The sequence below is a fragment of the Haliotis rufescens genome, unplaced genomic scaffold (assembly GCF_023055435.1).
Source record: "Haliotis rufescens isolate VD_foot unplaced genomic scaffold, xgHalRufe1.0.p SCAF_1, whole genome shotgun sequence".
NCBI classification, from domain to species: Eukaryota; Metazoa; Mollusca; class Gastropoda; order Lepetellida; family Haliotidae; genus Haliotis; species Haliotis rufescens.
In genome coordinates this window covers 69055080-69081997 of record NW_025963779.1, presented here as the reverse complement: position 1 = coordinate 69081997, position 26918 = coordinate 69055080, and the positions used below count along the sequence as shown (strand labels likewise).

At 39.9% G+C, this 26918-nt stretch overlaps 1 protein-coding gene across 1 annotated transcript in view; it reads right to left on the bottom strand.

The window, feature by feature from the left end:
* LOC124134071 (cAMP-dependent protein kinase type II regulatory subunit-like) overlaps nucleotides 1–26461 on the bottom strand; it is a 143171-nt gene extending 116710 nt beyond the window's left edge. The window contains exon 1 of the mRNA XM_046498706.2: nucleotides 26368–26461. The gene's annotated coding sequence lies outside the window, so the exon portion shown is untranslated. The remainder of the gene's footprint in view (nucleotides 1–26367) is intronic.
* Nucleotides 26462–26918: the final 457 nt, after the last annotated feature.

Sequence of the window (26918 nt, the reverse complement as noted above, 5' to 3'; positions counted from 1 at the left end):
AGTTTGGTTTAACGCCGCTTTTAACAGTATTCCAGTTATATCGCGTGTCAGCTTAATGTGGGAGGAAAGCCCGAAGTGATGCAGGTCTCCGACGTTTACCACTTCGGTGAAACCCACGAGCACGGGTATGGTGCTGACAAACCTAGAAACCTAATCGGGGCGAACCGGGATTCGAACCCACAATCATAGGTTTCTGGCGTGCCCAAGGGACGCAACTCTGCACAGCGAATCGCGGCGCCTTAGACGACTGGGCCACCCGTGCCCCCTTGTTGTTGTTTTAGGCACCGATGCCCGACTAAGGTATGTTTCAGATGAAAAGTAAAGTTTACAATCCGTCGTCTTGATGTATGAAAATGTTGATGTGTATGTATATAAACTTGATCCTGATGCTAATCAACCTAAAGTCCCAGATACTAGTAATCAACATCAAATATGAAAATAAAAGTAACCTACTTTCAACAATAAGTCAGTCAATTTTTATGATTTAAATCCCAGCTCTATACATACAAAATCAATGATAATCCAATAGTATAAGCACTAACTTTCATGTATGTGAGGCAAGAATAGTTAAGTCTTTGAAAGGCATTTAGACGTGACACACATAACGAGTTAGTATATACTCCGAAACGTTGACGAATGTGTTCCTCATAATATAGAAGTTGACATCCATAAATTCCCTTGCGTAAGAATAGTTAATATGATGTATTAACAGTCAGTATTTTTTTGTAATATGATCCGATGTATATGAAAAAAGCGGGGTCTTCTTTAAGCCCAATACATCTTGCAATGCCTACTTGCTCAATACACTAGCACCTTGCGTCTCAAATAAGATCAGACAGGGGCTTTCCGAGGTAATGTGGTTATGCTAATGCCACAACTATTGCACATTGCATACATACATAGGGGGTTTCAAAAGTTACTTCGGTGAGTAATAAAACGTCTTAAAAAATGGATTAATTTAAGTATGACATTGCATTATAAACAGATTATTACCCTACTGTGTTTCTGTACTTTTATATCATATATTACAATGCTCGCATATTGCAATATATATTCCTAATATACGATATATCACAATACGGATACACTGTTCGCTAAAACTCCTGTATGCAACGCTTCATCTCAAATTCTGTTATGTCGAAGTATTCTCTATATTGGCGTTAGTCTCCGGCTAATCAATCCTCCCAACTGAACATGCACGTGGCTTCTAAGCGTCCCTTTGTCTTGTAATTTAATAACGTGAATCAATATTATCTCAACATTGTCTTACTCCTGTGCTGTGTCATGCAATACAAGATACTGTGCACATATTTAGTAAATACTTAACCTTCCTTTCCAGGATTGTATTATAGCACCCAAACGACAAGGGACGTCGATGATGGCATCTGCTTCTGGTATGACTTGCCCAGGCCGCAGCAGGATTGCTGGAATATAGCTGATTGGAGCGAAATACAAACATACAAGAGCTGAAAATGCCGTTATCCATTGGGCTCTCGATCTGTTGATTTCATGTATAAATCTCACACCACTAGGTAAATTGTTCGACCCAATTGTGTAGATGCACCTAATAATTCTGCTTATATCTTTTCAACCTTTTACTACATGCATGAGTGTGACATATTCAGTAATAGGAAAAGAATAACAGTCTTATTTTTATCAAAAGTATTTCACTTTCATAATAATAAAAACCAGTATTTTCACCTGTGCGAAAATAAAACCACTATTTTCATGGCCCTGATGACGGAACAAGTTTCATTCAGAGTTACCGCCCTTGAAAGTTATCTTCTTTAGTTCGCCTGCTAGCGCACAACTGAAACAAAACCAGGTGAGTAACAACCTTTCGCCTTGTGATATTGACTACTTCATACCATACAACGTTCATATTACAAAACACTAACACCATGCTGTCTGTTGTGCTCTTGTTTGACCTTGGTACCACAAACCTGCGACAAAGAGGCTCACTGATCTATGCCATGATTGTCGCTTTGTTGTATATTATGTATTCGTGCGCTTTCCACTGGTGCACCACAAAACAGCTTTAATATATTTAAGGTTTCATGTTCTTCCAATTATGGATAATCAACAATAAATAATGAAAATTATATAAAAAACAACATAATTTTGCGTGTTTTTATTTGTTTTAATGACAAACTATTTTGTGCACACGCAGTCGATGACTGTAGTGACTGAGAATGCGACTTGACCAGCTGTTGACAAATCTTCGAAAAGGTGGTATTTTAGCTTCAAAATGTATATAATAAACACAAGATTTCATGCTTTTGTGAAGTCTGAAAATCATATTAGAGCTCATTATAGTTCATTAGCGGTACACTGCAATGCAGTGATATATCGGGCTAGAGGGAAGAGACGAATGCAAAGATATTTCACTGAAGAATCATAGTGAGTGTCATAAACCTGACAGGCTTGATTGCGTGGAAGACACATTGCTCCTTCTGTAAAGACAAACTATATAAATGTGTCTTCATTCAACACATTAATTAATCAGACGGTAGCATGTAAGCTACATAATCATGGCTTTCGCTGTAACCCTAAGAAGACTAATTTTATATCCCTTCAAGATCAAAACCGCCTGTTGGTATACTCTTGGAAATTAAAGCGGCAGCAAAACAGTGATGTCGCACGGCGGCACACATACTTTCCCCTGGATCTAAACAAGCATTCTCCTGGAAGCACATAGATCAAAAAAGGGGGCGGGTGGATAGCCTAGCAGTTTCAACGTCGCTCTTTACGCTCAAAGAGTGGGTAATCCTTCTTTTATCCAAAGTACAGATACACAATGACAGCTAGAATACTGTCCACTCACTCACAACGTAAATATGGCCATTGTTCTGATTCGAAGGATGACTGAAAAGTTCTAAGCCTCACATAGAAAGATTTGACCTAAGACATTAACATGATTTATGTTTTAACATAGCCCCTTACACATTGCTACACATTTGCAAACGATGTTGGAGGGATTTTATCGTAGTATTTCAGAAGCCCTTCTATTGGTTGTCCAAATGTTTTTACACATATGCTATGACGTGATAGTTCGAGTTGAAATGGGTTGCGACTAGAGCTTTATTATTCATTAGGAATAGGTGGCAGTCTGACAGAGCCGTAAGGGCTGCTGAAACAGTCCAAGCCACAGTCGCTGATTGTACATAGCCGTGGCCCACCCCGTGTCCTAGTGTTAATTTCATCCCATATAAAACAAAAAATGGTGCAGCATAATATACTCCGCGTATTGTCTCGCCTTTTGAAAGATAACGACACCATGATGACACCCTCGGCATCCCAGAACACGAGGGTAATAAACTTTCCAGGTGATGGGACAGTCTTTGCCTTCTTTGGTGGTGGTGAAGTCAAATGCTTCCGCTGTTGTTTGGACTGTTGTGGTCACGTATCGTTTCAAGAACAATTCTGGATCAGCTTCAAACAGAGCTAGAGCTAGATTATCACGAGACTTGTGCGTACGTTTTCGATCAGATGTGAGTGAACAAGCTGAAACTTCTCCATTGCCAAAGCTTCTGTGATAATGGAATGTACTCTCTCCTGACTTCACAGGCCTTCCAAGACCGGGATCGTCTTCAAGGCCCTCCCTACCATGCTCACACTCTGCTTACCAACTCTTTTCGGTTGCACACTAGGAGAGGTCACGCTTCCCAACTGTTGTACTCGTAACTTAAAGGGTGGCTTTTGGTGTTAAGCCCTTTTTTCTGCAAGTACTTGATCACTGCACATTTCTCAAATTTGTCTATTTTCCAAAGCTCTCTGCTTATTTTACTGACTTGTCACAGCGAAACAATTCTGCTTAATTGACTCAAGTTTTGTGGATATACCTCTACGACATAATGTATTACACTATTATGCGAGGCTCAGAACTTATCAATCAACTCTCGTATTTCTTTAAAACATATATACGCCAACGCTTCGCCAAACGACCATAACCTCATTACGTTTCTGAGGGTTTATAATTTAGATCAAGATAAAATCACCATAATTTCATTACGTACAAGAAGTTACTCTCTCCGGGCAAGTACTTGCAAGTATATTAGCATTTGTGGTAAGACATTACAGAGAATAATATAATTTAGGGACTGAAACAGGACAGTATGTATTCAATACATGCATATCGGTAAATTCACCGCTTTTCAAATCCATCACGTCTGCATGTAAATGATCCTTATTTAAATGAACGGTATCCGGTGAGGTTGGTGGATTCATTGAGGCCAGGCCTCTAAACTAGAAGTATGTTGATTTCACTTCCACGAAGCCTCTGCTAATGATACAGAGAATGTGAAACACAGTTCAGCGGAGATAAAAGCCCCTGTCGGGAGCTCACACTGATGCCAAAGATGAACCGTATCCACTTGGCTTTCTCAGCCTCCTTGGCAATCGGTTATTCTGCGGGATCGTGCTGTCTATTCTCTGCGAGCCTGTCTTCTGGCCTGTCACTTCCGGCCAGTAATTTCGCGTTAACTACAGGACTAACCTGTCTTGATCGCATACAGTATATGTTATCTCAGTGGGCAATGAGCCTAATGGCAGATGTGAAGTTGATAGCAGACTGGCTGTAATCAAAGGAATAAATACAATACTGGCTGTAAAGAATCTTCATTCTTCAATGTCCCCATTAACTCAACATGACCGCCACAGAAATGAGCTCGTGAAGGAAATTAGTTTTCATCCCGTGTATCTAAAAGGTAAACGCTGTCCGAACGCGTACATTTGGATATACGCCATGTCGTTAGCCTGAAAAGACATATAACCTGTGTGCTAGAAGCTGCAGTTGTAAACCAGACTGACATAATTTGCTCAGAAAACCACATTCTGAATTTCTAAAGGCAGTTTGTCCGTTTGAAGGTATGATGAAATGAGCATGTCAGTTTAACATATAATTGCCTCATGCAGTTAGCCGCAGGATACTGTAATACAAAGGTCGGAATTATTTGGTCACTTGTAGGTCATAAGCGGAAACTAACGGAGGAATCGGGGGGTATCACGCTCACTAATTTAGTTGATGTACGTCATCGTATCGCAATTGCGTAGTTCCATGCTCATGATGTCAATCACCGGATTGTCCGGTATATTTCATACAGCTGGAATATTGCAGAGTGTGGCGTTATACAACAAACAACTTAATAGGTCCTTAAACAACTGAAACTATATGGCTTACCAATTGTTCCACCAGACGTGTGCATCTGTCTATAATGGAACGTTTTCAATCAAGGCTATTTATCCGGGTTAACGATTGTCCGGACTCAACAACAAGAAATTCACTGGCTCAGTTATTTGTATTCCCTACTCCGTTAAAGTATGTTAATACAAAGGGAGTGTACACACAGCTATACATTAAAAAAAGTTGAACACTGCTTATCCGGACGGTACAAATCAGTGTGAAATCTTGCATCTTGCATATTGCATATTGCATAGTAACGAATAACACGGAGTATTAATATAACCCTTTGTAAATGCATCGACACCTTGCAATAAAAAGGATAATTGAGTCCCGGATTCACAGGGTCCAGACTTAAGAGGTTTCATCGTACAGAACCTTATGGAAAATGTCAATTTAGTAAACCTTAGTTCATCGTCATCAATATTGTTCCCATCACCCATGACTAGGCTATGTGGCATCATAATTAAAAGGGAGTTACGTTTTAAGATGTGACAGGCCGAAGCTAAGAACAGCTTAGAAGAACAACTGTGGCTCGTCTTCAGAAGCGTCTTCAGGGAAGTAAATTCTTCCCCGATAAAACTTTCTGGTAGATTTAGTGATCATACATCACTGGCCTTTGAAATAATTACGACCGCTTGTGTTGTTTTACATAATTAGCATTTAGAGGAGAATGTTCAAAGAATAAACTTTAATTTGATTTCCTGAAAGACGAAAACTGTCGTAATGGTACAAAACTTGCTTTTGATAAGACTTTAGTTTTTCTCTTTTATCTAAATAAGTGTCATGATCAAAGTCTGTGTCTGAAGTTACTTTGTAAAGGAGTTACACAAGACGGGTTAATACCACTGTATGGTCATAAACATTCCTGACAACACATCTTGGAGGTGCATATCAAGCCCCCAGGAAAAAATACATTACAGTGTTTCTTAACATTATTACACCGTGTTTTTTAAAACAAACTGAATTTGTCTCCATCTCAGTCGACCCCCTCTCCCCCTCCCTCTCCCTTTGGTTCAAAGGAGCACAATATGAACCATTTATAAACGAGGATACATGAAGATATATTTATAAATAAATAAAAACGAGAAAACACTTTCCATATTCGTAAGAGTGAGTGAGAATGGTTTTACGCCGCTTTTAGCAATATTCCAGCAATATCACGGCGGGGGACACCAGAAATGGGCTTCACACATTGTACCCATGTCGGGAATCGAACCGGGGTCTTCGTCGTGACGAGCGAACGCTCTAACCACTAGGCTACCTGACCGCCCCCATATTCGTAAGAAATCTCTACCCAAACCAGAAGCGATTGTACATTCGGATAATGTCATGACCAAGCACTATCAAATAGTGATAATACCCGCTGTTCGCGAAAATGTGAACATAATCCTGCACCACCGTTACAAACACATGCAATGGCAAGTCAATTGTTCACCAAGAAAGGGAAACGTATGGTACAATCAAAATAGGGAATATTTGTCACTGATCATGATGGGTCAAATTTGGGAATATCCTTCACATGTCTACCATACGGCATTTTTAAAGCTTTACTGAGGCCCTGAATGTTTTAATAGAATAGGACAAATAAAATGAAACTGACACAAGTTTAACTGAATGTAAACGAAGCGTTTTAATTACATTTGGCTCGTGTTAAATAGATGATATTCATACTTTCTACTTACCTATCGTATAAAACTAAAATCAACTGAGACCCTTAGCCAACGTTATTTCAAATATCTGTCAGATATCAGTCCAATTCGATCTATGTTATTACTGTGTAGCCCTTTGTAATATTATTTTATATTAAAACTCAGTAAAACTAGAAATAAAAGTCCGCTTCTTAGTTTAATTAGTTGAAGATATTGCAGTTGAAATGAATATTCCGTATCGCAATGATAAAAATGTATCAACATCCCATACGTACATTGCTTGAACGCCCGGACCAATGTCTGAATACGCGTTATCAGATTTTATTTGTATAGGAGTCTTAGTTGTATGATGAGAGAAGACTAAACCACAATATATAATTTGCATACACTGAAATGATTAATTGCTGTTCAGAGACAAGAGAAATTTGTCCTCAAGTTTAAAGTCGTTCACGAGACATGCTTGATGTTCTAAAAACTATGTCAGCACCATACCCGTGCTCGTGGGTTTCACCGAAGTGGTAAACATATGAGACCTGCATCACTTCGGGCTTTCCTCCCACATTAAGCTGACACTCCGCGATGACACTGGAATACTGTTAAAAGCGGCGTTAAACCCAACTCACTCACTCACTCACTCCAAGTTTAACATTTTTGCAGTCATAATGGGAATATTACATTATACATCAACATGGCTTTCTTCGAATTGACTAGGGGATACCAGTGACCCATTCGTCTGAGGCGCTGCAATTCGCTGTGTCGAGTTGCTTCCCTTAGGCGTGTCAGAAACCTATAATCGTGGGTTGGAATCACAGCTCTGGTTATGTTCTTTAGTTCGTCAGCACGATGTCCGTGCTCATGGTCACTCCAAAGTGTTAATGATTTAATGGGTAATTTCGGGCTGTCCTTCCATATGACGTAACTGAGATATTGTTCAAGGCGGCGTTAAACCAAACTCTGTTACCCACTCGTGCCAAGTACCTTTCAAAGTAAGTCCTTTAAGTTCTCAGACTTTATCTTGCTGACATCAACAGGTTTCCCAGATATCAAAACTGTGGGTAGAAAACGCCTCCACTCCAATCGTCCCACATGTCAATGAATATTCTTGACGTCGTCAAAACGCTGAACGACGTGTGGAGTGAGCAATGCCGACGGGCGTTTCACGCTTCGCTTGTCGCCGTGTCTACCTCATAAAACCTGTCTGTCGCACTTGGCCCTGAGGGAACTAGGGCTGTTGTTGTCGACAGTCACTGCACAATTGTGTTCACACGACTGCCCGTCACATTTCATATTTCCCCCTTTGTAAATGTCGTGGATGAGGTCGCCGGCAGCCCCGGATGTTCAAACAGTGTGGGTTCATCGGCGACCGTAGGTTACTGTTTCATTTTACTGGCTGTTGATGGCTAACTGAAATTTCTTCGCTTTAACAAAACCTGCAAGACGGCACAATATCTAGATAGATCCGTCCTTGACGCTTCAGCTTTCATTCACTTGTTGCAATATAGATGTTTCCCTGACATATTTCTACAACGACGAGATTTCAAAGATATAAGTGGTGTTAATGGAATAAATGTTTCAATTGCATGTGTTGAAGTAGTGAATGTCCCCGTGTGTAAACAAGCTATTTCACTTCTGAAAACATCATGCAACTAAGCCTTAAAGAGTTACGATTCTTCTTTCGCATGTTCTTATCAAACTTGATTTTGTATATTCAACTCCTGTGACATTAATGTGCCTTCGACGGTTCATTTCACATTATAAGATATTGCTGTGTTTTGGTGATGGGTGAACTTCCTTTAACTTTTCAATGTTGGTAATTAGTTTCCTGATTGGTATGTTTCTATCATAAACACAACTTCCCCAATGGCAGTCTTAAAAGGTAACCTTTAACGACTCTGGCTTGACGTCATGGCGCAAAGGCTGTTGCTGGGGAATCTGAAGATCAATGCAGAAGATTTATCATTGATTTCTTCGTATGTGTGAATTAAAACTGTTGATGATTAGGGAGTGATGTGCCTGTCACATCGTAGGCGTATATTAGCATTGCTATCAGAAAATATGATCTTATTATATCTAAAATGGAAAGAATTATCATTACCCGCCCGTATGTTATCAGAAATGGGCGGGCCGCTGTAACTTGATAATGCCCTCATATTGCTTGACGACGGGGCATTATCACGCCCGTTGTTAGGTGACGTCATGGGGATAGGGAAAGGTGACGTCACGTTCAATAGATACGTCATGTAGTTTGTTCTATGACGTTTCCAAAATGCGCTAAGGCGGACCAGTGAAATTCGTGTTGATTGCAGTAACTGTTTCAAAACCGATATTGTTGTTTATTATTATTTGATAACAAATTCTATACATGTTAGCTATAATAACGGTAACGCTATTTTCAGGGCATTATCACTTGCAGAAGCCCTCGATCTTTTCAACTTCCCTCCTTCATCGGGCAGTTATTGGAAGACCTCGGGCTTCTGCAAATGATAACGCCCTGGAAAATAGCGTTACCCTTATGTTAGATATAGAAGTTTAACTACTGCACCTTCAGAAAATTCTAAATAGTATTACTATGTCTATACGTTTCAGTGACTGCGAAGTGACACACTTAGGTTAAAGCGATGCTTATGTACCAGCAGGGACACGTGCTTCAGTAGCAACTAACATCCTCATAAGAATTTAAATTTAGATCAATTTAACATGTTCATTGGCAGTTGTATGAAGATAAGTTGGCATAATGTACTGACTCCCCACATTTTGTTTTATATAGTCACATATGACCGTGTTGTCAAATGGGACTAACATTGCTGTGCGTAGTTGCTTCTCGTGACATTGAAGGATCTGCTGGTCCTTGGGTCGAAACCTAGATGTTTCTTGGTCTCTCATCTACGGCCTGGGCGAAATTTGGCTTTCCTCCCACACGAGCATACACAATGAAAGGGACACATTCCAAAGTAGCAGGCCGCTTCTCACAACTTACTGTACACTCACAATGATGATCAGGACACAAGCTGTTTGCAAAACGTACCAGCGTGTAATTTCCTACATGTGTTCAAAACACCAATGTGTCAGGAGCATTTATATTCGTTTCTCGGGAAGTCTTCCCGTCGTCAATGAGGTTCAAGGTCATTATATCAAAGGACACATTAACACACACATAACTGTAAATGATCAGGATATAGCTTTCGCTGAAGTAATTTATGGATGACATTCACAAGGTGTGGCTAAATTGGCAGTCGTGTCCTTGGGCTGTCCGTGATAAAATGTGGTCGGAAATGAAATACGTACACAAGACGTAAGGAATTCGGCGCCTAACATTCTTAAGGACGACTGTTTTGGGAGACAGAGAGAAAACACACAAACAATTGATCAGTGAATATGGAGCGGTGAGGTAGCCTTGTGATTAAAGCTTTCGCTCGTTACACCGAAGTTACGCTAATTTTCTACAGGGTTATTGTATTCGGAGTGTGGTACTTCAACCGAAAAGATATTAACAAATGTTCAGAATGTGTATTATTTTTTCCAACATGTTTATACGTTCCGCCGATCAGACACACTGACGGTGATGTTAAGAAATAATAATGCCCTGTCACGTGTAATTCGGCAGTGTAAACGCCACAAGCAGGGATGTATAACTGATTTGAGGTTTTTTATAAGATACAGTTTTTATTTATTAAGGATTACTTGCAATAATTTTCCTATTTGCTCTTTGGTTTTTGTGATGATCGATAGATATACACGTATACCGACTATAGGATAGGACACTAAAGAATCTGAAGCACATATACTGGCTACATCGACCAAACACATTAGTTCAATGACCCCATTCGTCAATATTATGTATAACAACAAAGCCTGATGCCATAACATTTTCGAGTTAAACGTACATTAGCAAACCAACATAGTGTCTTCCTTAGGATGTAATTTGTGAACTCTTTGCCATTTCTGTCTGAAAGCCTTTGTTGAAGAAATGACTTTGCTTTAATCTCATTCTCAAAGTACCCTGACACGCGTTATAGATTAATCTATCTGCTTGGTATTTGAACTTCTTGTCAAAAGAAACAATTTGGGCTTTCATTGCAAGATATTCATGTGGAAAATATCGACCTGTTAGCAAAAAGCAAATAACTCTATTTGAATGACAACTGAGAGAAATGCAAAAACTAGAAGTATCAAAGTATGAGGTTCTCTAAGGGACTTAAATGGTATATTGATTGTCAGGGAAAACAGAGTGCTTTCAGATACATGGTCAAATACGAGAAACGGTAAAAAATGGTGATGAAGCTTGAGGGACACTATATTTTACAGTGATTATAATGCATCTATATCAAAGAGAAAGTAAAACAAGCAGGTCGTGATGTGCGACACGGCAACAGGGCAACAACATCGCCGTGGCCATCATCTCCGTGGTCCCTGGTGCTGTAGGGGTTTCATGGAGGACTTAGGAGAAATGTTAGCTGTCAGTCAAGTGGCGTTTGAGGCATCTTGGAAAGTACTAACGGACGGATATTGATGGACACATACACACAGGGAACGGGAGGGCGTAGCACGTCAATGCCTCCACTCGAATCTCGGTTCTCACTGAGAGTGAATGAATGGATGAATTGCTTTCATGACTATTCATCAGTATTACACGAAGGTACATCCACATTCAGAACCACTGTGACCATCCAATTCAAGTTCAAATTCTTGATTTTGCATTTAAATATATTTAATGTAGCATCGTTGTCATTCACTTTGTTGAGCACACGTTGGTGCTAAATGGTATTGAGTTTATTTATTATTTCAGCGGCCTTTTGAGAAGGGGCGTGTGTATGTTTGTAAACATTTGTGAGCCTGACTGTGCATAGTACCCACTTAACAATATGCATGTGTTAAGTACATACTTCCCTTGCATACATACTACATTTGAACCAAATGCACAACCCGGCACCATATGCCTACGGGCATTAAAGTGACTAGGTATTCTCTGTTGGTGTAAATGGATAAAATTGGCTACCGTGCTTTCATCAAGTATGGCCAACTAAAAGGGATAACTCCAACAGCAATCCATTCAGATAGGGTGACATTTTTTGGGATTAGTTGGGTAGGGAGTCCAAGGGGAAAACAAATGCCCTCCAAGATTAGGATACCTTCAACTGCCAGCACGAAGGTAAAGTTTTGATAAAATAATGATATATTTATGGATGATCACCGACCTACCATGGCTGACAAAGCCAATACGGTAGGCATCTTCCATGAGAGAGTAAAGAACATTCTGAGGAATGAACAGGGCGCGACAAATGTTCCAACACGCTTGGTTCCAAGACTTCTGAGACCTGATAAGAAACGCTCCAGGTTCATCACCTCTCGTGAGAATTTATATCGTTTTGAAGCAGACCCAGCTGATATCTCGTTGAGCGATTTGGATAGGTCTTGGGTTCGCCAATATCAGCCAGAGACTAAATAACAGTCCAAGCAGTTGAAACATCTAACGATTCCCCTCCGAAGAAGGCAAAGTTTGTTCCATCAGCTGGCAAGATGATGGCTCCGGTTTTCTGGGATTCCAAAGGAATCCTACTTGTGCACTACCTCCCGAAAGATCAGACCGTTAATGGCCAATATTATCAGCCTATCTGCTTAGGCAACTGTATGTGAATACAAGGCTAAACGCCGTGGAAAATTCATTACAGATGCGTTGTTCTACAAGTTCAATGCTTCTGTGCACCCGCCTATTGTAACCATGGCTTCCATGCATGACTGTGGCTTTAAACTCATATAACATCCTCTGAATTGACCAGACTTAGCATCATATCACTCTCTTCCCAAACCTGAAGACATAAGGCGACAAAACAATTTTCAAAATCAAAGGAAATATATGTTCAGAGAACTGTCTGGCAAAGCATTATGCAAATGGTGATGACGTCAGTTCTGCTGTGGAGGACGTTTTACACCACCAGCTAGAGGAAGCCTTCTAGACCAGTGGGATCCAGACACTCCAGCATCGTTTGCAGAAGTGTGTGCCTGAGAGGAGATTATATTGAAAACACCAGCTCCATCATCGCAGTCAATCGTAGTCCGGCTGAGAACTTTTCAGCCACCCCTTGTATTCAATACTCCGCAGCCGTTTTAATGTAGGGTGATACCACACGTAACAGAACCTTTAAACTAATCACTCCATAAGCTGACATTTCCTGTAACTACATTGTCCCGATCCATTAACATCATTTAACCATTTTGTTAAGACTTGATAATGGCAAATGGAGTATTATTTCAGATAATGATTAAATGTCGAAATGTTGACAGTTCATGACATTGAATAAAAGCGTTCAAATTCTTTGCAGCTATCATGTTGAAAGGTTATGAACGTTTCTATCGACGTTTGTTCGACGCACAATTACTTGTTTTCTCCAACGAAATTACTGACGTAAGTACTGAAATGCAGGAATTCAAAAACTCAACAGTCATTCTCGAATATCTGCCGAAACAGATCCCACGACATACTAGTGATACAATTATTTTGATTGGTGACTGAAAATCAGTGTTCGACAAAAGGTATGTCCATCCCTCACACTATTTACATAAAACAATAGGGGGCACGGGTGGCCCAGTCGTCTAAGGCGCCACGATTCGCTGTGCAGATTGTGGGTTCGAATCCCGGTTCGCCCCGATTATGTTTCTAGGTTTGTCAGCACCATACTCGTGCTCGTTGGTTTCACCGAAGTGATAAACGTCTGAGACCTGCATCACTTCGGGCTTTCCTCCCACATTAAGCTGACACGCCGTGATATAACTGGAATACTGTTAAAAGCGGCGTTAAACCCAACTCACTCACTCACTCACTCACATAAAACAATAATTGCCAATGTGTGAAAAGGTGTGCAAACGACGTGAAAAAGGTCATGGTTTTTACGAAATCCTCTGAAAGTCTTCCACAAACTGTCTGAAATTGAATGACCTACCCAGGCCTTTGATGTTGAAACACTGATTGAAAAGCTTACTCATTAATTTTTAATGAAATTTGAATTAAATGTACATGCCCTGAAGCACCTGAGCAATTACGTAGTGTACACGCCATGAGATGGACCTCATGGGTTATTGCTCGCCGGGACCGGGCAATTCACAATTGGAAAATCGAAATCATCCCTCTTGCCGAACACATGCCATCTTTCTTTTAATTTCTTTGCACAGATCCAGATAAGACATTGAATATGGTTTCTCGTTTGTTTCTTTGTTTTCCAACGTTGGTGGAGCGATGAGAAGAATATACCATGTTATTGCGGAAATAAAATTTAATTTATTGTGTGAATAATCAAATTGTTGTTTTACTGTTGGCACGCCAGAAACCTATGCCTGTGGGTTCGAATCCCGGTTTGCCCAAATTATGTTTCTAGGTTTGTCAGCACCACACCCGTGCTCATGGGTATCACCAAAGTGGTAAACGTCTGAGACCTGCATCACGTCTGTACCTAAAAGTGTTAAGTGAGAGGATTGAAAATACAGACTAACATCAATGTGACATTTGTAGGTTGAAGATGACGTTGAAATAGACATAGCTTTGTAACTTTTAAATATGAATAATCCGTTTTAATTTAGAGTTTCTTTGGTGTTCATAAAACTTACAAGATAATTTTTCAATACATTCTTCTGGAAAACATTGCATTTTTCGTTTTCATTTCTCAACAACAACTTTAGCTTACATCCACATCATATCAGATCTTAACACATGTACTATTTATTCTGTTAACGTTTTTTCTCATGAAGTATTATCTCTATAGTTAGAATGCACTGCGGGCTTTTATAAACCTGCAACTGAATAAATTCAAAAGTTTAAAAAGAAATGATCCGAAAATACTGGAAGAAAAGGACACAAATGTAGGGCTCCCTTTCACTCAGTGGATTAACAGCAATTGCCAGCTTACACCACTGACTGTTAAAAGTTGAATGTGTCACCACGGCTTACAACAAATTGTATTGAAAACACCACCGTGAAAGTATTTAAACTAAAAACTGTTTCAAAGTCGATGAAGCTCAGCTTCTGTTTTTATCCAACTTCCCTGTTTCTCCGCTAGCGGATTACTTCAAAGTAAATAGGCTGAAGCAATACAATAAAATCGGTTTTATTTCTTTAAGACCATGCCATTCCATTTGGTTCGATTATATATGGGACAGTTGAACAATCTGAGTAAGTTCGCAAACAAATGAGCTGGAATCAATTCTGTCCTCACGTGAACCTCGTCAGGTTGTATAAAGGAAAGCGTAGCATCACCAAATACTTTGAAAAACAAGTATGAGGCTAGAGTGTTATTCGGAGCACGAATTATGTCTTCAATAATAATGTTATTGAATAAACATAATCCAACTTGCACAACAGATTTGGGATTTATTCAGAATAAATGGAAATATCTTTAAAAAGGTTTTTCGTTATTAAGCTAAGGTATGTAAACACGTTTAATCTTATTTTTACAAGTTAAAAGCTGGCACACGAAAACGAAAGAAAACTTTAGGAATATTGTTTATTCTGTGGACCGAAGCTAAACCAAGACAGGAGAACACTTGTATATAGGTTCGGATTTAACTGGTGTTCAGACTGGCAAACATAAGATCGGTCAGTACCAGAATATCAGTTCAGTACCGGAGTATCAGTCAGCACCAGAGTAACGGGCAGTATTGAAAATTGGTCAGTACCGGAGTATCAGTCAGTATTAATGTATCAGTTCAGTACCGGAGTATCAGTCTGTATTGAAGCATCGGTCAGTACCTGAGTATCAGTCAGTGTTGAAGTATCAGTCAGCATTAGAGTATCAGTCACTACCGGAGTATCAGCCTGCATAAGAGTATCAGTCAGTATTGAAGTATCGGTCAGTACCGGAGTATCAGTCAGTATTGAAGTATCGGTCAGTACCGGAGTATCAGTCAGTATTGAAGTATCGGTCAGTACCGGAATATCAGTCAGTATTGAAGTATCGGTCAGTACCGGAGTATCAGTCAGTATTGAAGTATCTGTAAGCATTAGAGTATCAGTCTGTACCGGAGTATCAGTCAGTATTGAAGTATCAGTCAGCATAAGAGTATCAGTCTGTACCGGAGTTTCAGCCTGCTTAAGAGTATAAGTCGGTATTGAAGTATCAGTCAGCATTAGAGTTACCATCAGTCAGTACCGGAGTATCAGTCAGTATTGAAGTTTCAGCCAGCATAGGAGTATTAGTCAGTACCGGAGTATCAGTCAGTATCAGAGTCCGTGTAATTCATGTGGGGTTGCATTGCATCATGGCCTGATGACGACACTTCCATAATTGGACATAGGATGAAATATTGTAATAACGAGGACTCCTATCCCCGGGCGGAATCCTTCTCCAACTCCAATGTTCCCATATGACATCAACAGTAATCAATATGCGCCTAAAGTTATGGAATTTGGAAGTTCGTAAATCTGGGGATAAAGTAACTATCGTTTTGTAATTTGATTTCCGAGTCAGGCTAAATCATCCAATAGGTATAAGCCGAGCATCTCACACCAACTTGTGCTGCTCTGTCATTGCATGAACGCCGGCTTAGAAACAAGTATTCTAAAGTAATGGAAGTGTCAATTCCATCAGGGAGGTTTACCTAGGGTATTCTCTACCAATCAATGGTCTCAATATATTCTAGTGAGCCAGCATAGTTAGATCTGGCCATGGCAGCTAACACTGCTGCCACGAACGAACGGTCGCTACTGAAGCAACCAAAAAGCCTGGAGCTCTCAACAAGAAATTAAGATGGGGATTCAATTGGACAAGGAATCAGAAAACTCTTTGAAGATGATAAACTATATTTGCAAACCTTGATGCCTCATCTGTAAGCTCACAATCGCAGCTACGACAAGGGCAGTCTCAGAACGACGGTGTCTTTAGACCAAGACACAAAGGACATGTTAATCTGCCTTAGAGGGGTGCTTTTCTGACGTTCCATGTCACAGCTATAGTAACTATTGTCCTTTGTGGTTTTGTTCCATCTGATGAAATGCCAAGAATGTGTTTCTCCTCTAACTATGATATCTCTATAGACCTTTGTGTTGATGACTGACAACAGGAACTTAAACACCCTGTAGTCTTCTTGAGGTATCTCTTATAACGAAGATGATTTGAAAGGAGACGTGACCTGACGGCTGTGTGCTGAACGCCCCCAGCTCTTTGTATGTTAAGCCTTTGATTATAGTTCTAATAAATCCAAATATTGTCCTTGCTCTTCCTAGTTGAAATGTTATTGAATAACGTCATTGCTTGATCTCAGTTAGTGCAAGTTTTAATAAACATTGAAGTACGCTACTTGCATAAGTTCATTATGAAGTCAATGTGCGGAAAAGTGAATAAATATTGTTGTATGATGCAATCAGCAATTATACTATAAATATTGGCTTAGACCAAAAACACAAACCTGAATACGTTCCTTGTCCCATAAATATGACAATTTTGACATGTTTGGGATTGTGGTAAACAGCTTAACATGTTTAGGGCCTAAATGGGGGAGAGACACGTATACTTTCTATGGGTTCTATGGTTTTTCAAACAAATATATTTCATTTTTTGCTGAATACAACCAAATGGTATTTAGGAAAGTATACACTTGACTGAATCATATTAAAAAAAGGACCGGGTCATTTCATATTCTGGTTGGGAGGGGGCTTGTGATTTTAAAAATAAATAAACTGTACCCGAAGAATTTAGAAAAAACAAATTTATCCTCTGCTTTTAAAAAAAAATATTCGATTTTTCACATGAGATGCTTGATCGATGCTCTGAAAATGTTATGTGTAGTTGGTAATCGGGGAAGGTGGGGTGGTCTACTGATTTAGCATCGCTCGTCACGCCGACGGTCCGGGTTCGATTCCACACATGAACATAATGTGTGAAGAGGCTTCAAACCACATAAACTCTTGAGGTTAACAAGGACCTTGTTAGGTTCAAGGAACTTGATAATATAAGTTCCAATATAACCATAATAACGCAATGTACAATAATGTTCAGTAAATCGTGAAACTGATCATGACAACTTTGGATTATTTACTATTACTCTGTGCGAATGTGTGCGTTCGTTTGTGTTTGTTCCAGTCGTCTGAGGCGCCGCTATCCCTTTGCAGAGTTGGGCCATTTCAGATGTGCCAGAAACCTACGGTCGCGGGGTCAGAATCCCATGGTCCCTGGTGTTTCCGATGTTTCACTAGCATCACACGGGCTTTCCTTCAACGTGAAGCTAACACGGGGTGACAAAGCAGGAATGCTGTTCAAACGTAAAATCAAACTCACCCTTACTGCAATAACAAAGGTATAATCGTTGCACAAGATCTCTATACGGAATAAGGTCCCGCTTCATCAAGTTATCGCAGCGCCACGACTGAGACAAGTCTATTTTAGATCAGAGTAGTTAGCCTAGCGATGCTGGCGCTGTCCGCCACGGCTCTTTTACACAAGCACATCATACCTTCCTCAAACCTTCTTTTCATGGTCAGGTATATAACACGAGCTCTATCACGTATGCGCACGGTGGTAATGTCCGCGAGATTTGATGAATGTCTGATATCAAATATTCTGGCAGCCTGGCCCATTGAGACGCCAAGAATAGCTGACGTAGACAGAAACCAGTGAAATAACATGTACCTTATAACCAGCGCGACGTCCAACACGAGCATCTGCCAATGTGTACTTCTCGTTATGAAGAGGAAGAAAATTGATTCTAGCCATGCTTTATATCCTATTTTCTTTCCTCAACGGGATTCGCAACTGTTTTGGAAGCATGTATATGTTCACTAGGCCTGCAAGAACGCAATGATAATCAAATTTTGCACCTTGTAAAATCGATTGAGACGTTGAAGAAAAAGGCATGAACTTTTCCTGGGGTTCAATCTATGTAAAGAAAAGAGAGTTTTGTTAGAAGGTTGATAGGAATGAATATTGGAGATTTCAATGTATCAAGCTGTCAATTCGTATAAACGCGTCTTAACATTTCGGCAATGAAATTTGGTCAGATGGGAAAATGTATGATGATAAATGGCTTGTCAATATCAATAAATGTTAACATGTAATATACACGTGCTTGGTTGACAGAACGCATCCATACTGCATGGCGGTAAACGTGGGTAGGGAATCGATAGCACTTCTCCAGCTGTAATCCAATCAGCTGTACATTTAAGGGATCGTGTAAAAAAACCAGCTGATTACGCGAGTGTAATACATAATGAGTGACTGAGCTAAACTGTCTTTTAAATGTAATGTTATTATACCGTTGTAAATGAGTTTTGATAGGTGGTTAGAATACCTTGGTGGCTGGAACAACCCAAGAAAAATAGCAATTCAAGCCTTTGAACGAACGAATGTTGATTCTTACTTTTTTTATTTACTTAATCGTTTTCAATGTTTGGAATGTTTCAAAAAATCTGAAAAAATGTCAGTTTTAAGATATATGGTCCGCTTTTGGAAGCTTGTTTTTGAGTTTAAAAAGCAAGTTAAATGTGTCTTGATTCATTATCAGATCGACAGGAATATTTGAGTGAGTGAGTGAATATGTTTTTATGCTGTTTTTAGAAATATTTCAGCAATATCACGGAGATTGACACCACAAATGTGTTTCACACATTGTACCCATTTATCCAGCACGGGCCTTCGGTGTGACAATTGATCGCTTTAACCGCTAGGCTACCGCACCGTCCCCGGACATTAGAGTGACAACTCTAAAATTATATGTATCGAATGAATTATTTATGATGAATCAGCACCAAACAATGGCGAGCGTACTTAACGTCCTTCCTGTGACTATTCTACAACTACACTGTAACCTCGTTAGTCCGAACCCCCAATAGCTGGACGAGTGCTAATGGGAACATATACATATATAAAAGGGATGTGCTAGGTCCGGGTTAACGAGTGTTATTTTAACACATTTTGCAGGGAGGTATCGTTTTGAAATACAAGATATGAGTTTAATGAGATTCAGATCTACAGAGCGGTATCTTATTGGAGTAAAATATCTGATTTTAATGAGATTAATATCAACACATCATTATCAAGTCCCCACGATAGTCCATTTGGTTACTGCCGAATTATAGCCCGTTTATATTGTGTTATAGTTTATTCTTATTATCGTAGTTTCTTCTTTGTAATACTCTGAAACTAGTTTTAACTAAAATTTGTTAGAAGAAGAAGACGAACTTTTATTTGCATGAAGGCCTCGGGCCAATATACAATTACAGTTCACAATATACCAATTGTTCACAGATGCAACTGTAAAGTAACGTGACACATGACTTATGTCATAATTGAATTGTACTACTTGTTCTTTTTGCATAAGCGTAATATAGGAAACGTGATAAACTATTTAAGACTGCTTCATTGTTATTACACATAATAGATTTGAAATGGTTCAAGCTAGGATATCGGCAAAGTTTAGCCGGTAGGAATTCTTTTCTGAGATCATTATAACATGAACAAATGAGTAAAAAATGAAATTCATCCTCTATACCATTATTACAGACTGGACATATTCGAAAAGACTTTTCTATCGACAGATATCTGCCTTCATTGTTCTTCAATTTTAAAACACCTGCTCTAAATCTTACAATTATGTTTCTAAATTTTCTTTCATACAAAACTGAAAGATATTTTTCAGGTTCTAAAAGACTGTTAAACTCTGCATATAAATGATATCTTGAACTAGAGTTTAAGACTGATCTCCAGTTTTGGTAAAACATGTTAATACAAGTATCCTTAAAAAGTCGTAGAAATGAAATAAAATTTGTTATTGTACTGTCCTTTGGCGAGAGGTTTTTTTCACTCTAAATACATTTGTTGCTAATATATAACTTTCTCTCCTCACGATATGACTGAATTATTGCCGATGTAACGTTAAACTATCAGCTCACTCACTCACTCATAATCTATGTACGTCGATACAGAGCTAGCTGCGTGTATCCACTAACGACGGATGTAAACAACATCTCTTGGTTTGCTGTTCTCTGCTAGCTGAATCATTGTTCAAGTGGAGCCAGCCCCGTGAGACTTCAGTACCTTAACATTAACACTACGGCTTATTATAAGGTTGTATTCCCCCCAGGGAGCTGAGAAGGCACACTGATCCGTTGACCGGTTTAATAATGTCATGCGCAATGGACATACGTGACGTAGGGTCTTCCGATTTATAAGTGTCATATTGTTATGGAAGTGAGTGAATTGTTCAAGCTTTATATTGGCATTCAGAAATAATCGACACTGACGAACCATGGGTTGGTTAGAGCTACGATCCACGTTAATGGGGAGTGATGAACCATCCAATCCTCATTTTAGGATTTGTAGAAATGAAATTGAAGGGCCGGGGAGGGGGAGGGGGCGCAGCGCCAAGGGACAAAGATGCAGAAACCAATATCATTTCCAGGTTTGTGTTCCTGGTTTTGTCAGCACCATGCCCATGCTTGGGTGTTTCACCTAAATGAGTGAGTGAGTGAGTTGTGTTTAACGCCGCTTTTAACATTATTCCAGTTATATCACGGCGTGTCAGCTTAATGTGGGAGGAAAGCCCGAAGTGATGGAGGTCTCAGACGTTTACTACTTCGGTGAAACCCACGAGCACGAGTATGGTGCTGACAAACCTAGAAACATAATCGGGGCGAACCGGGATTCGAACCCACAATCATGGGTTTCTGGCGTGCCCAAGGGACGCAACTCTGCACAGCGAATCGTGGCGCCTTAGACGAGTGGGCCGCCCGTGCCCCCCTTCACCTAAGTCGTTAATGTAGTGTACCTGCGTTACTTCGTGCTTTACCTAACATGAAGCTGACACGCTTATATATAACCGCTTGCCGCGTTAAACCCAAATTACTCAAATTAATATATACAGTGTGGTATAGTAAACGTGAGATGGCTGAAAGAAAACTCACAAAACGTAGGACTGCCCATCGTGACTTTCAATGAGAACTAATCATGTTACTGAAATAAAAAAAATATGTCGAGAATCCTGCAGCAAATTAATCTGCGACATTATGGTAAGATTGTAAACAAATTAGTCCCTGAGGGGAGATATCCAAACATTGAATAACAGTAGCCTGTCTCCACGATGTGCTGTTGCTTGCTGGTGAGAGTTGCGTGCCTTAGTTCCTGGCGCCTCTGGTAGCATTCGTGACCAACTCGTGTTATTCCGGGACAAGCCGAATAGCGACTCGTGCCCCTCTCATGGCCAGTTTGTTCGACCGGGTTCCGTCTTAGCGCAACCGAGCATACCTAAAACAATTGTCAACTCGTTGCGTAATGGTTCACACATATTTCCCCATATATTATATATATTTTTCAGATGCAATTTAAAGCACATCGGGACGTGCTGAATTATACAGTGTGATTGAACACACTTAACTATGTATTGGGTATATTTTTAGATGCAGGACATATATAAAATCAAAAATTATTTCTGAGGGATTCTTTGATGAAGAACTTGAAATCATACGCGCATTCTGATTGGTTTGTCGTATTTTCGCACATAAACTTCATCGATAGGAGGACGAGTCTTCTTGCAGGTTACGGAAAGGGGCGAGTGGTGACGAATGCTCTGGTAGTTGATATACATCCAAGGCTCGCCTCATTTATTCTCGTTTCAGGTTGGACATAATGAATTGTTTTTCAATAAACTATGTGATATTGTTATATTTTTAAAAACATAGCTTGCCATTAAAGTGTATTGTCATATTCAAGCGTGTATTACCAGGCCTTAGAACTGCAATATAATCCCAATAGTTGGCTTCCATAGCTCCGAGTACATGAAGCTCTACAACAACTGCAGTTTTGCACCAAATGACACTTCCTGCAGACACATTCAGCATAAGGACTAAATATTGGATAACGGCTGTCCAGCTTGTCCTGCTGGAGTTTAACATCACATCACACACTACAATGAATAAATGTGATTTAGTTTACAGATATTCAGAATGAAAGAGGAATTGCACCATTATGAATGTCTATCGTATGTCGAACAGGTTTTCAAGTCATAACTTATCCTTATTAAATGTCCTTTTAAGTGAAAGAATATTAACATGACATTAAAATGACATTAAAAAGAGACTGCGAAGGCATGACATGTTTTGTCAAGCGCTTAATGCACTTTGTGCACCTGAGTGCTGACAGTATAATTAAAACAATAATTGTACGGTTCTATCTCGAGAGAAGTAATGTGGATTCGGATCAACCTTCGAAAATTATTACCCTTTTTGAAAACGAAGTTGGATTGGACTTATTTAACTTGCAATTATACTTCAATGCGAGGAGACGCGTGCGCTTACTCAACTAGATTTAGTTTTAATAAGCACCTCTTGCACTCCGGTGATGCAAAGAAATTACTTCTGAGACAAGGTCGGCGTGATCCTGTTCAAGGTCATCAATCGTTAAATCATTATGCAACGAGTTCTCAACTACGCAGGGATCGGTAAGGAGTTCCTTTCCAAATTGTAATCTTGCTGTTTACAGTGTGCGCAAAATAATGGTCGTATCCACATGGATGACGTAGGTCAAATCATTTGTTCCGGACAGCACGTTCCCAGTTTTACTAAGCCCGTCGTGGGTTATCAGTGACTGGTTCCGGGTTGATGTAATTGATGTTTTTGCGCCTGATATTCACCACATCAATTCTAGTTCACATTATGCGAACATGGTATAGCCGTCATGTAAACAGGCCATCGCTCAAATCAGCTGTCTAGACCAGACTAAGTATTTTGTTGACCGGAAATTAAAAAGAAAGTGCGTCTGTAGGAGGCGGCCCTTAAAACAATCCAAGTCTCAATTACAGAAGTAGCTGTTTATCACCCTGAAGTGGTATCACTTCTCCGTGGCGAATACATTCCACGATGCCTGGAATTGGTGAGAATTAAGGACGAAATAACGGCAGTTGGAAGTTTCTCCGCTGTGAATTAAATGAAATAACTTTCTCTTGAAAGCACACGGGACAACGGGCGCAAAAATATTGTGACATTTATAGACAGCATAAAAATTGTCTTCAATAAAATGGTTGAAATAACATTTCTTTCGTCGAAAATGCCAGACTGCTCTAAATGTACAACGATGCTCCCCTAAAGAAGTAAAGGAATTACCTAAATTCCACTTTTATATTGACTTTGACAAGCCCCCAGAAGGGCATGAGGCCGTCAGGAAGCTACAGGTACATTGTACATCTTCATATGACTTACAATCGGACTTTCTTCTTTTTATCATTGAACCGCCTCCGTGGTCCAGTGGATATAAAGCCTGTGCTCGGAGAGTGGAAGGTCGGTGGTTCGATCCCCGTCCGCGTCATACCAAAAGACGTTTAAAGGTAGTCCTTCTTGCTACCCTTCCTCGCGCTCGGAATGAAGGGGATTAAACAAGGACTGGTCAGCGTATAAACACACGCGCGCGCAAACACACGCATACGCATGCACAAACACGTGCATGCACTTTGCTATGTTAGTGAAATTACCTTGAAACCGACATGAAACCATCCCTTTAACCTCGTCTCATCTCTCTATCACAGAGAGTGTTTTACCTATGTGTTTTTGTTTCTTGTTTTATGCGGCAGTCAGCAATATTTCAGACATACCATGATAGTCTGTATATATTCGAGTCTTGACATGACAAACGAGTGGTTGATATTATGAGCAACGTCTCTCGCCATTGGGGTACAATGACAACTAACTTACAGAGGCGTTCTATATATTTGAGTCGCCTCCTACGAATAGGACAGGTTCGTGCGGAAGCATTCTGACCTGTCTCCCAATGTATGTACTTCTGACGTGTGTTTGTCTTTACCAACACCAGTCAGACATGTAAAGGTATCTCTAAAATTGAAAACTTGTCTAAGTTAACAGTTTCGAGAAACAGAATAACCACAAGTAAATGAGAAAAAACCAAATTGAATATTCATCAACACCACGGAATGCATCAGCCAAAGCGTACCGGTACATTTATCCTGTTTAATGGAAATGTATCAGTCTTTGAAATGTGCAGTAATGTATTCCCGTCCTTGTTTCAGGGAACAATTTCCCTACGTAAACAACCCCCACGCAAACAAACCGCCAGTGTTAATGCGATGCATTCTTCCACATTAAAGATTCCTTGGAAGCACTGTGAGACTTCAGTCTCTTCTGGAACCTATAGCGCCGTGATGAAACAAGCATGACATCTGCTTCTCGGCATAGGCAGCGGGTGTTAGGTCACATATTTATTTTAAATCGACAATGTTTATAAGACAGATATGTCACATATGGCTTCAGCCACAAATGTAAACTGTGTTTAAGGTCTGACGTATACACGCGGTGTGAACAGTTCTGTACATTGAGGCCAATGGTTCGTGAGCTTAGGGTTATCCATACTCGTCTAACTCGTCGCTAAGAGGGATGCTAAGGTATAAGTATGATATTGATGATGAAATTGATGCTGATGTAGGAGAGAGTGATGTTCTGGTGCAGGACGACATATTTATTACTCATTTTTACAATCTGCATATTGTCTGAGGTATTATGTTATAGCAGTGGTACATGTATTTCATTTTTCAATCTATAATTTGCCTTACCCGGATGTGTCAATCATGGTCATATTCATCGTCGTTGCTTTATCACTGAAACACAATACTGTTGCCATGTTAAATGTTAACTCATCAATACTCACATTACCTTCAACACAAAATTGAAGCAGTAAATGCCAAAATTGAGTGAGTACATTTGCACACTTTTTCAGTTTGGCGACTAACGGGATCGGGTGGTCAGGTTTGCTGACTCGGTAGATGCATGTCATCGTATCCCAATTGCGTGGATCGATGCTCACGATGTCAATCACGCGATTGTCTGGTCCATACTCGATTATTTACAGACTGCCGTCATATAGCTGAAATATTGCTGAGCGCAGCGTTAAACAAACAAACACTTATGTCACGGTTTGACATACAGGTCTGAGACATGAACCACTTGGGTGAAAGCAACAGACACGGTTATGGGGCTGACAAACCAACAATCATAGCCAAGGCGAATGTTGGATTTAAACCCAAGATCAAACCATAGTGACACGTCTAACGTACACAATTCTACAGTAACGACGAGCTGACACGGTTCCATAACACTCTAGTGTAACCCGGGACGGAGAAGGGGTGATGCAATGTGTAATATGGGTGTCGAAATGGATAACGATGTGGACGATGTGGATGATGTGGAGAGGGTCATGTTCTGGTGCGGGAACGGATTATGTAACACTCAATATAAAAATCTGCACATTGCCTTTATGACAGCAAGGATATTTTATTGTTCTGAAAGTGTAATTCAAAACGAAAATGTATCCTTTTACACAATTTGCCTTACCCAGATCTGCTATTCAGAAATGTAGGATTGACATGAACCAAACTGCCAAGAAGTCGATATTACGCCAGACTCTATAGCACAGACAATTAGTGCTCTTAAATGCAAACCACAATGGAGCTACAACCTGAATACAATCTGTATTAATTGCATATAAACCACCAGTCTGCAAAATCTCAAGTGCCCTTTAAAACCCTCCATAACATGCTTCAACATAATACGTTACTCACGGGAAGTGAATTTCCTATAGTCCTAGGAGAAAGTCCGTGCGTTACTCCCAAGATGTAGAGTAATTGCGCTCATCCAATGTCTGTAACGATCCCAGCACGTGAACCAGCTAATACTCCCAACTCTGTTGAGGCAGGTAACTACATACCACCACCGGAAACTAGTGCTTCGTCACTAGGTGGCGCTAATTCGTCATCCGCAGCCCCAATTATAAGGCAAGAGTACGGGCATGGAATAAGATAATAACTTCTTCTTTTTTTAAAAACACAAGAGACTCTAGGAAATTATTTTATTTCCAGTTTCCAATCTAGTATTGATTTTTTTTAATGTGAAGAAAATGTTTCTTGTACACATGACCCTTCTTTTGTCTGTAAATTGAGGTATATTGAATTTGATCACCGAACTATGCCTCTATTGCGTATGAGAATGTAGTTGTCGTTTGTTATTTTGTTCATTCTTATAGTTGTTATTTTCAGACAAAGTTCACTTCCTTGGTAGAGACACTAGCGCCTGTATTCAAACAAGGCATTGAAGAAAGAAAAGTGTCGCTACG